This window comes from Mytilus californianus, unplaced genomic scaffold (genome assembly GCF_021869535.1).
Source record: "Mytilus californianus isolate M0D057914Y unplaced genomic scaffold, xbMytCali1.0.p SCAF_8, whole genome shotgun sequence".
Classification (NCBI taxonomy): Eukaryota; Metazoa; Mollusca; class Bivalvia; order Mytilida; family Mytilidae; genus Mytilus; species Mytilus californianus.
In genome coordinates this window covers 74380499-74388507 of record NW_026262734.1, presented here as the reverse complement: position 1 = coordinate 74388507, position 8009 = coordinate 74380499, and the positions used below count along the sequence as shown (strand labels likewise).

The following is an 8009-nucleotide window of genomic DNA, read 5'->3' as shown; positions in this document are numbered from 1 at the left end:
GTAACAGCACCCCATCTAGTCCTTAGTGGCATAGTATACGTCCTTAGTGCACTAAGGACTCCTTAGCAGTGTTTAGACGTACCGGCGAGTACACATACATTTAGTATTTCCGACAATGTACATTTATTGTTTATATCCTACAATTTATAACTGACGCTCTAATGGTTAGTTTTTAAATCCAAGTCTGAATTTTTACATTTTTTAAAGATATCTACATAGTTTTAACCGCTGACCGCGAAGTTGATCGAAATTGAACTGTCACGGCAGAAACAGAAATATTCTCATTACCGTTTGCTCAATATGGAGGTGGAGTACAAGAGGCTTTATTTGTACAAGTAAAAATAAACAAAACTTTATTTTTGAACTTGTTATTTATGCAACAATTTGTTGATAGCAGGATAAAAGCCGGTGTTTCGTAGATATTTTTGTTATTCATATTTTCCACTGATCTAGTTCAGCTACATGCTTGCAGTAACGTATGGTCATCGTATATAAAAGCGCTCAAACAACTCTTATATATAGGTGGCGTATTTATTAATATTAGAAAATGATTTTTTAATATTAAAAAATCAAGCTGAATATTTAATATTAAATATTCATTTTTTAATATTAAAAAATAAGACCATTTATTAATATTAGAAAATGAATTTTTAATATTAAAAAATGATTTATTAATATTAAAAAATGATTTTTTAATATTAATAAATAGGATCTATTTTTTAATATTACAAATTATTTTTTAATATTAATAAATCGAATATTTAATATTAAAAATTGAATATTTAATATTAATAAATAAAACCCATTTATTAATATTAAAAATTACCTATTTATTAATATTAAAAAATATTTATTAATATTAAAAAATATTTATTAATATTAAAAAATCGATTTATTAATATTAAAAAATAATATTTAATATTAATAAATGATTTTTTAATATTAATAAATAGGGAATAAATTCCACAACGGCTTGCCATAAAGATCTATTTTTTAATATTACAAATTATTTTTTAATATTAGTAAATCGAATATTTAATTTTAAAAAATTGAATATTTAATATTAATAAATAAAACCCATTTATTAATATTAAAAATTACCTATTTATTAATATTAAAAAATATTTATTAATATTAAAAAATCGATTTATTAATATTAAAAAATAATATTTAATGTTAATAAATGATTTTTTAATATTAATAAATAGGGAATAAATTCCACAACGGCTTGCCATATAAATAGGATCTATGGCAAGCCGTTGTGGAATTTATTCCCTATTTATTAATATTAAAAAATCATTTAGTTAAACATATTGTATGTTACAGCATCGATAAAGCCTATTACATAAATATGCATATGTTATATCAGAGACATATATACACAGAGATTGGCAACTCCGTGAAATCCCGTTAAAAAACGCGGCCCGGAATGAGATTCTCGTCGATAATTATTCTACAACATATAGACAAGTCAGGGATGAATAACCTCGATAGCTTATCAAGAAAAGTAATAGGAAAACTTATTTCAGATCAAATAAATTCTTTTTCTAAAAAACTACTTGAAATAGTTGTATTTTTTTTAATGTATTTGATTGAGAAAATATTTTTTTCTTTTTTTCGGCATTTCTTTCAATTTAAAAAGTAAAATCTGGTAATGATCATGATATTACAAGAAACATTTCTTTGCTAAAGTTTGCTTCTAAATTACACAGTGAAATTATGATTTTCCGGCCATTATTTCCTTAGAGTTGTGACTGTGGATTCACAGGTGTGCGATTACGCAATTTATTGCCCTCCGATCACCTGAATTTTGCCGGAGGTGAAGTTCTAAGTGGATTATTACTTGGTAATTGTTTTTACAACTAAACAAATTCTGACATTATTTTAACCATGACCAGAACTTTATTTTAACAGAAACACTGGGCTATACTATGAATAGGGTAAACGGACAGAAAGTCACAGTACAAAAAGTCACAGGACATAAAGTCACAAATTGGATAGGACAAAAAGTCACAAATAATTTATTGACAATTGTTTGAATATATAAGAGAAAGATCTTCAAATAATATCTTTTTTTACATTTATTCATTTTTAAGTTCAGGAAATTGTTCATAAGCCTTGATAAATGAAAAATTATTAAATTTTAATCATGCAGGTAATATATTTCTTGGCACCATGAAGCCATTTAAGTGCCAAACCACTTTGACATTTTGTTATCATAACAATTATTTGATCATCATTGATATTTATTGAATAAATTTTAATTACAAAGTTGCTTCATATATTATAGTTCAATAAAAAATCAAAAAATTATTTTTAAAATTAGTGTTTTCTTGTTCAGAGAAAAATAATCTCAAAACTGAATTGTGACTTTTCGTCCGTGACTTTTTGTCCTATGACTTACTGTCCTACATTCTACTATAGTATTCAATCAGGATCAAAAATAGTCATTTAACATGTCAAAAAAAGAAATCAGAAAGCAACTTTTTTATATAAAAAAAATATGTAGCCAGTAGAATTTTGTCTCGTGGAAAACGGATTTAAAGGATTAATTTTTGATTGACCTACAATTTCATTATTTGTGGAACCTTTGCATGAATTTCCTAAATGAACGTACATTATGTACAGTGTTGTCGAAATCACTATTTTTGCTGTCATGAAAGATTGAATATGAATCTGTCATTATTTGTAGTTTTTTATAGACTTAATATCACAGACCCTGATTAAAAACAACGTGTATCATAAGTACAGTAAAATGCTCTGCTAAACTGTAGAATTTTAATGTTCTGTTTCATAGACCACAGAAGTACTGCAACATCCTTATCTTTATTCTTTCCTATCGGGTAGTGAAACTCGAGTTTGAAATTAGAAAGATTTAAAATTGAAGACAAGTTTTATCTGATCTTTTGTGGGTTTATGTTTCGGTGCAGTGCTATGTGGGCTGTTATTTTTTCATTTGTCATTTTTTTATCTGTGTTACATGACCTTGTACTTTTTGTATTGCCCCTTGATATCTCCTGCTTCTGTTTAAACCTTTACCACTAATATCTCATCTGGTTTAAATAAAATAGTCTCATTCCCGGAATTTGTTATACAGGAATTCATTTTAATATCAGTTTTTTTATAAGCATATAAACTGCTTGGTCTCTTCACACAATTTATGTTTAGGACGGAATGCATCAATAGGTACATACATGTACCAGGTCACCAATATATAAGTACACGTTATGTGCTTTTGACCTCCACAAGAATTCTTAAACATTCATAGATGTGCAAAGAATATTTTTGTCGTTGTGGTTGTTGTCTCATTGACATATACCTCACATTTCTGAATAGTCATAGCAGCTGTGCCTTTTCAATTTATTGCAGAAAATATTTGCATTAACATTTTTCAAAATAGGCGAGGTGAAACAGTGATCACAGAATGAGGACACGTAAAACTGAAACAACACAACACAACAGATAAATATAAACAAGCACCATTGCTAAAGGACTGAAACAAACATAGATGATGACTAATATGAGCGACTAGTAGTGTACAAGTAGAGTGAACATTTCTTGCTTCTTATTCTACACATTTTGTCATTTCATGTAAACAATTAAATATGATATTTTCCGAGGAGAGGAAGGAATTTGTGAAACGAAATATTTTGCCTTCAGTACTGTCAAGTTATATATTCACAGGAGTGTTGTTGAATAAATGAACATTTTCCCTTTTTTTACATTATGCTACCTTTATGCTACAAAGGTAGCATTTCCATTCTCATGATATACAAAGATATTATAGAGTGGCCTTCCAATGATAGTCATACATGTAAATCATTGTCTCATTGGCAATCATACTACATCATCATATTGTTATACATGTATGTAAAAATTATGTACATGTATACTTTGTAAACGTAAAGAAGACAAATGAAGTTGAACACAAGATATTTATTTGCATTTTTATCTGTATAGTCTCTGCACAACTGCCACTTCTGTTTCAAATTCAATAGATTGAATGCGGAGTCTTGTATTTATTCTTAGTTCAATGATGTCACCATCACTTGCACAAAAATCGCATACACATGTACATCAAGTTTGGCATATGAACTATGATATTTGAACTACAATAATGTGGTGTTTTCACAGTCAGGATAAGCACATGTCATTTTCTCTCTTACAAAACCATTTTTTAGTATCACATTGATAGTAGTACATGTAATCGGTCCACTACATGACTGTGCAGTAACATTTGAAAAAAGTCATCACTAATAGTTGTTCCTGTCTGCCAGGGAATCTTTTTTTCAATCAGAAAGGCTAGGGAGTCCTACATTCAGCACATGTATGATATTACATCTCTTGTATGCTGCACTGTTAGGTAAATTTGATCAACATCTTTGTTCTTTTATAACATGCAGGATCCTGTTAAAAAAAAAATGCTGTCAGATACTGAATGTAAATATACATGAATATAAACTTGTAAATGTCATCAAAGTGGTGGAAATAATGAAAAAAACAATTTATATACACAAAACCGGTATGTCTTGGGAAAGTAATTCTGTGATCAATGGTGATGGGTACATTTGTTCTTTAAAGATGGACAATTTTATAAAGTGTAGCCATGGACAGGTGCCTGTCTTTATATTGAAGAGAATGAAAATGGCCGACAGCTTGAATGGTCATTTTTAATTGTAAATTGCATCAAAGCTGGTGAAAATATGGAAAAAACAACTGTTATACACAAATCCAGTATGTCATAAGAAAGTAATTCATGTGCTGGGAATAATTATTCTCTAAAGATGGAAAAGTTTATTGACTGTAGACATGGACAGGGGCCTGTCTTTATATTGAAGAGAATGAAAATGGCCGACAGCTTGAATGGTCATTTTTAATTGTAAATTGCATCAAAGTGGGTGAAAATATGTAAAAAACAACTGTTATACACAAATCCAGTATATCATAAGAAAGTAATTCATGTGCTGGGAATAATTATTCTCTAAAGATGGAAAAGTTTATTGACTGTAGACATGGACAGGGGCCTGTCTTTATATTGAAGAGAATGAAAATGGCCGACAGCTTGAATGGTCATTTTTAATTGTAAATTGCATCAAAGCTGGTGAAAATATGGAAAAAACAACTGTTATACACAAATCCAGTATGTCATTAGAAAGTAATTCATGTTCTGGGAATAATTATTCTCTAAAGATGGAAAAGTTTATTGACTGTAGACATGGACAGGGGCCTGTCTTTATATTGAAGAGAATGAAAATGGCCGACAGCTTGAATGGTCGTTTTTAATTGTAAATTGCATCAAAGTGGGTGAAAATATGGAAAAAACAACTGTTATACACAAATCCAGTATGTCATAAGAAAGTAATTCATGTGCTGGGAATAATTATTCTCTAAAGATGGAAAAGTTTATTGACTGTAGACATGGACAGGGGCCTGTCTTTATATTTTAAAAATTGAACGTGGCCGACCGCGAGAATACTGAATTTTAATTGTAAATTGCATCAAAGTGGGTGATTTAATGAAAAATTCAACATATTTACACAAAACCAGTATGTCTTGGGAAAGGTGATTCATCTCATAAATGGTTTTATTCCTTTTCGAATGAAAAGGTTTTAATAAAAAATACGTCCGTGTAAAAAATTTTCATAACGTCTATGTCGGCCAAGCTTTCCCCTTATTATTGACCACAATAAAACGTTAATCGTCACAATATTTTAACTAACAATTACTACAAACTGAATAAAACAAGGTAAATAATTTACGAAATTGAAATATGTACTTACATTATGCTGTTTTGAAAAGCTTGATGCAAAATAAAAATCGAAGCGGTGGTGAACTTGTCATGATCAGATGCAAAATGGCGATCTCGTTAAAGTCTCGTGTGATGCGTGTTTTTAATTGGATTTCGCTGACCACTGTTACAGTTGCCAATCTCTGTGTATATATGTCTCTGGTTATATCGTTCTGAATATGTATGTCATATTTGCATGCCGATGGACAGTATTTTAGGTTAGAATAAAACGTGTATTCACAGATATACAAACAATGCAATATTGCGTTTTTTATTAGTGTATATATACATTTGTTTTACAGTGGATTCTGGAACAGAAACGGAGTGTGGACGAATTGCGCGATGATAAACATGATAACACATCACGTGGTTTTCGACAAATTGCAGATACTGAAACTGGCGTTTTGCTTCTCAGAAATAATTGCACTGAAAACAATACTGCACTTAGTACAACTAAAAATCGTGTATGTCACGACAGTAACAATTTAAATCCGGAGTCAGGACATTGCAAATTATCATACTTACGGGTTAGGAAAATGGTTGCCTAAGAACAACCAGTACCGTTGGTAGTAGCATCTCTGGGTTTCTGCTACATGGGAGGAATTTGATATTGATCATACAGGCAAAAAAAAAACAACTTTCAATTACAGCAGTCCTTTGAAAATCGTTTTTATTAGTAAACCTACGCACTCCAAAAGACAAGAAAAGGGGTTTGCACTCAATCTGTCAAAAAATCCAAATGAAACAAAAAGAAGATTTTCATCTGATAACGAAAAATGGTTATATGATCGGTAAACGGACAAAAAGTCACAGGACAAAAAGTCACAGGACATAAAGTCACAAATTTGATGGGACAAAAAGTCACAGGACAAAAAGTCACAAATAATTTATTGAAAATTGTTCGAATATATAAGAGAAAGAACTTGAAATATTTTCTTTTTATTACATATATTCATTTTTCAGTTTAGGAAATTGTTCATAAGCCTTGATAATGGAAATTTATTAAATTTCAATCATGCCAAGAATATATTTCTTGGCACCATGAAGCCATTTAAGTACCAAGCCACTTTGACATTTTGTTTTCATAACAATTATTTGATCATTATTGATATTTATTGAATAAATTTTAATAACAAAGTTGTTTCATATATTGTTCAAGAAAAAAACAAAAACAAAATTTTTTAAATTAGAGTTTTTCTTGTTCAATTAAAAATAATCTCAAAACTGAACTGTGACTTTTTGTCCTGTGACTTTCTGTCCTGCATTCAAATGATCAGCAGCAAAATATGAATTTGAAACATCATTCAATTAAAGAAATTTTGTCAGCACATTCGAAAACTGAACAAAATACAGCTAAGACCACAAAATACCAAAAGGACAATATTGAGAAGAGTATCAAAAGATTAGATCAGAGACATATAAAACAAAATTTATTGTCAGTATTATATGTCTGATTAGATGTACCATCATTGGTTTTCTCCAGTTCACAGAAACCCTGAAGTCAGTCTGCAAAATTGAATTTATCAAATTCCAAGCAATCATTAAAAAGTGATCAAACATTCAAGATATAGAACTTGTCCGAAAATGTAAATCCGAAAATATAAATCAAAGGAATAAAACACGAAAAATATATAAGGAAACAAGAGTGCACACGCTGAAATGACTCTCCTGCTTTACTTACTATGCTTTTATATTGATAGTCATAAGGATAACGTTTTACTACAAGTTTCACATAAACATGAATGATCCATGAAATGAGGTCCAGGTCAAATAAACTAAATTGACAGACATGTACATCTTACAATCTTTCCATACACCAATTATAGATCTATTGCTTGTAGTATACAATAAACAGACCAAAACCATTAAAACGTTTTACTACTAATGAACCATGAAAATGAGGTCAAGGTCAGATGAAACCTGCCAGACTGACATGTACACCTTACTATCATTCCATACACCAAATATAGTTGACCTACTGCTTATAGTATCTGAGAAACAAACCTAATCACATAACTTAAATCTTGATCACCGATCCATGAAATTATGTCGAGGTCAGGTGAGCCTTGTCTGACGGACATGTAGACCTTGCAAGGAATCTATATCTATATACCTAATATTGTTCCTATTACTCAAAATAAGTGAAAAATTCACATAAGAAAAAACCTTAAAAAAAAAATTCATGCAGTCGCTGAACCATGAAAATGAGGTCAAAGACAAC

The 8009-nt window shown here is 29.8% G+C and overlaps 1 long non-coding RNA gene across 1 annotated transcript; it reads right to left on the bottom strand.

Annotated features, from left to right (window-relative positions):
* Positions 1-3916: 3916 nt before the first annotated feature.
* LOC127712453 (uncharacterized) lies at positions 3917-6276 on the bottom strand. The gene is made up of 2 exons (XR_007987087.1): positions 5781-6276; positions 3917-4407 (listed from the first exon to the last, which is right to left on the bottom strand). It is a non-coding gene; the product is annotated as an uncharacterized LOC127712453 (long non-coding RNA).
* Between the last annotated feature and the right edge of the window lie 1733 nt (positions 6277-8009).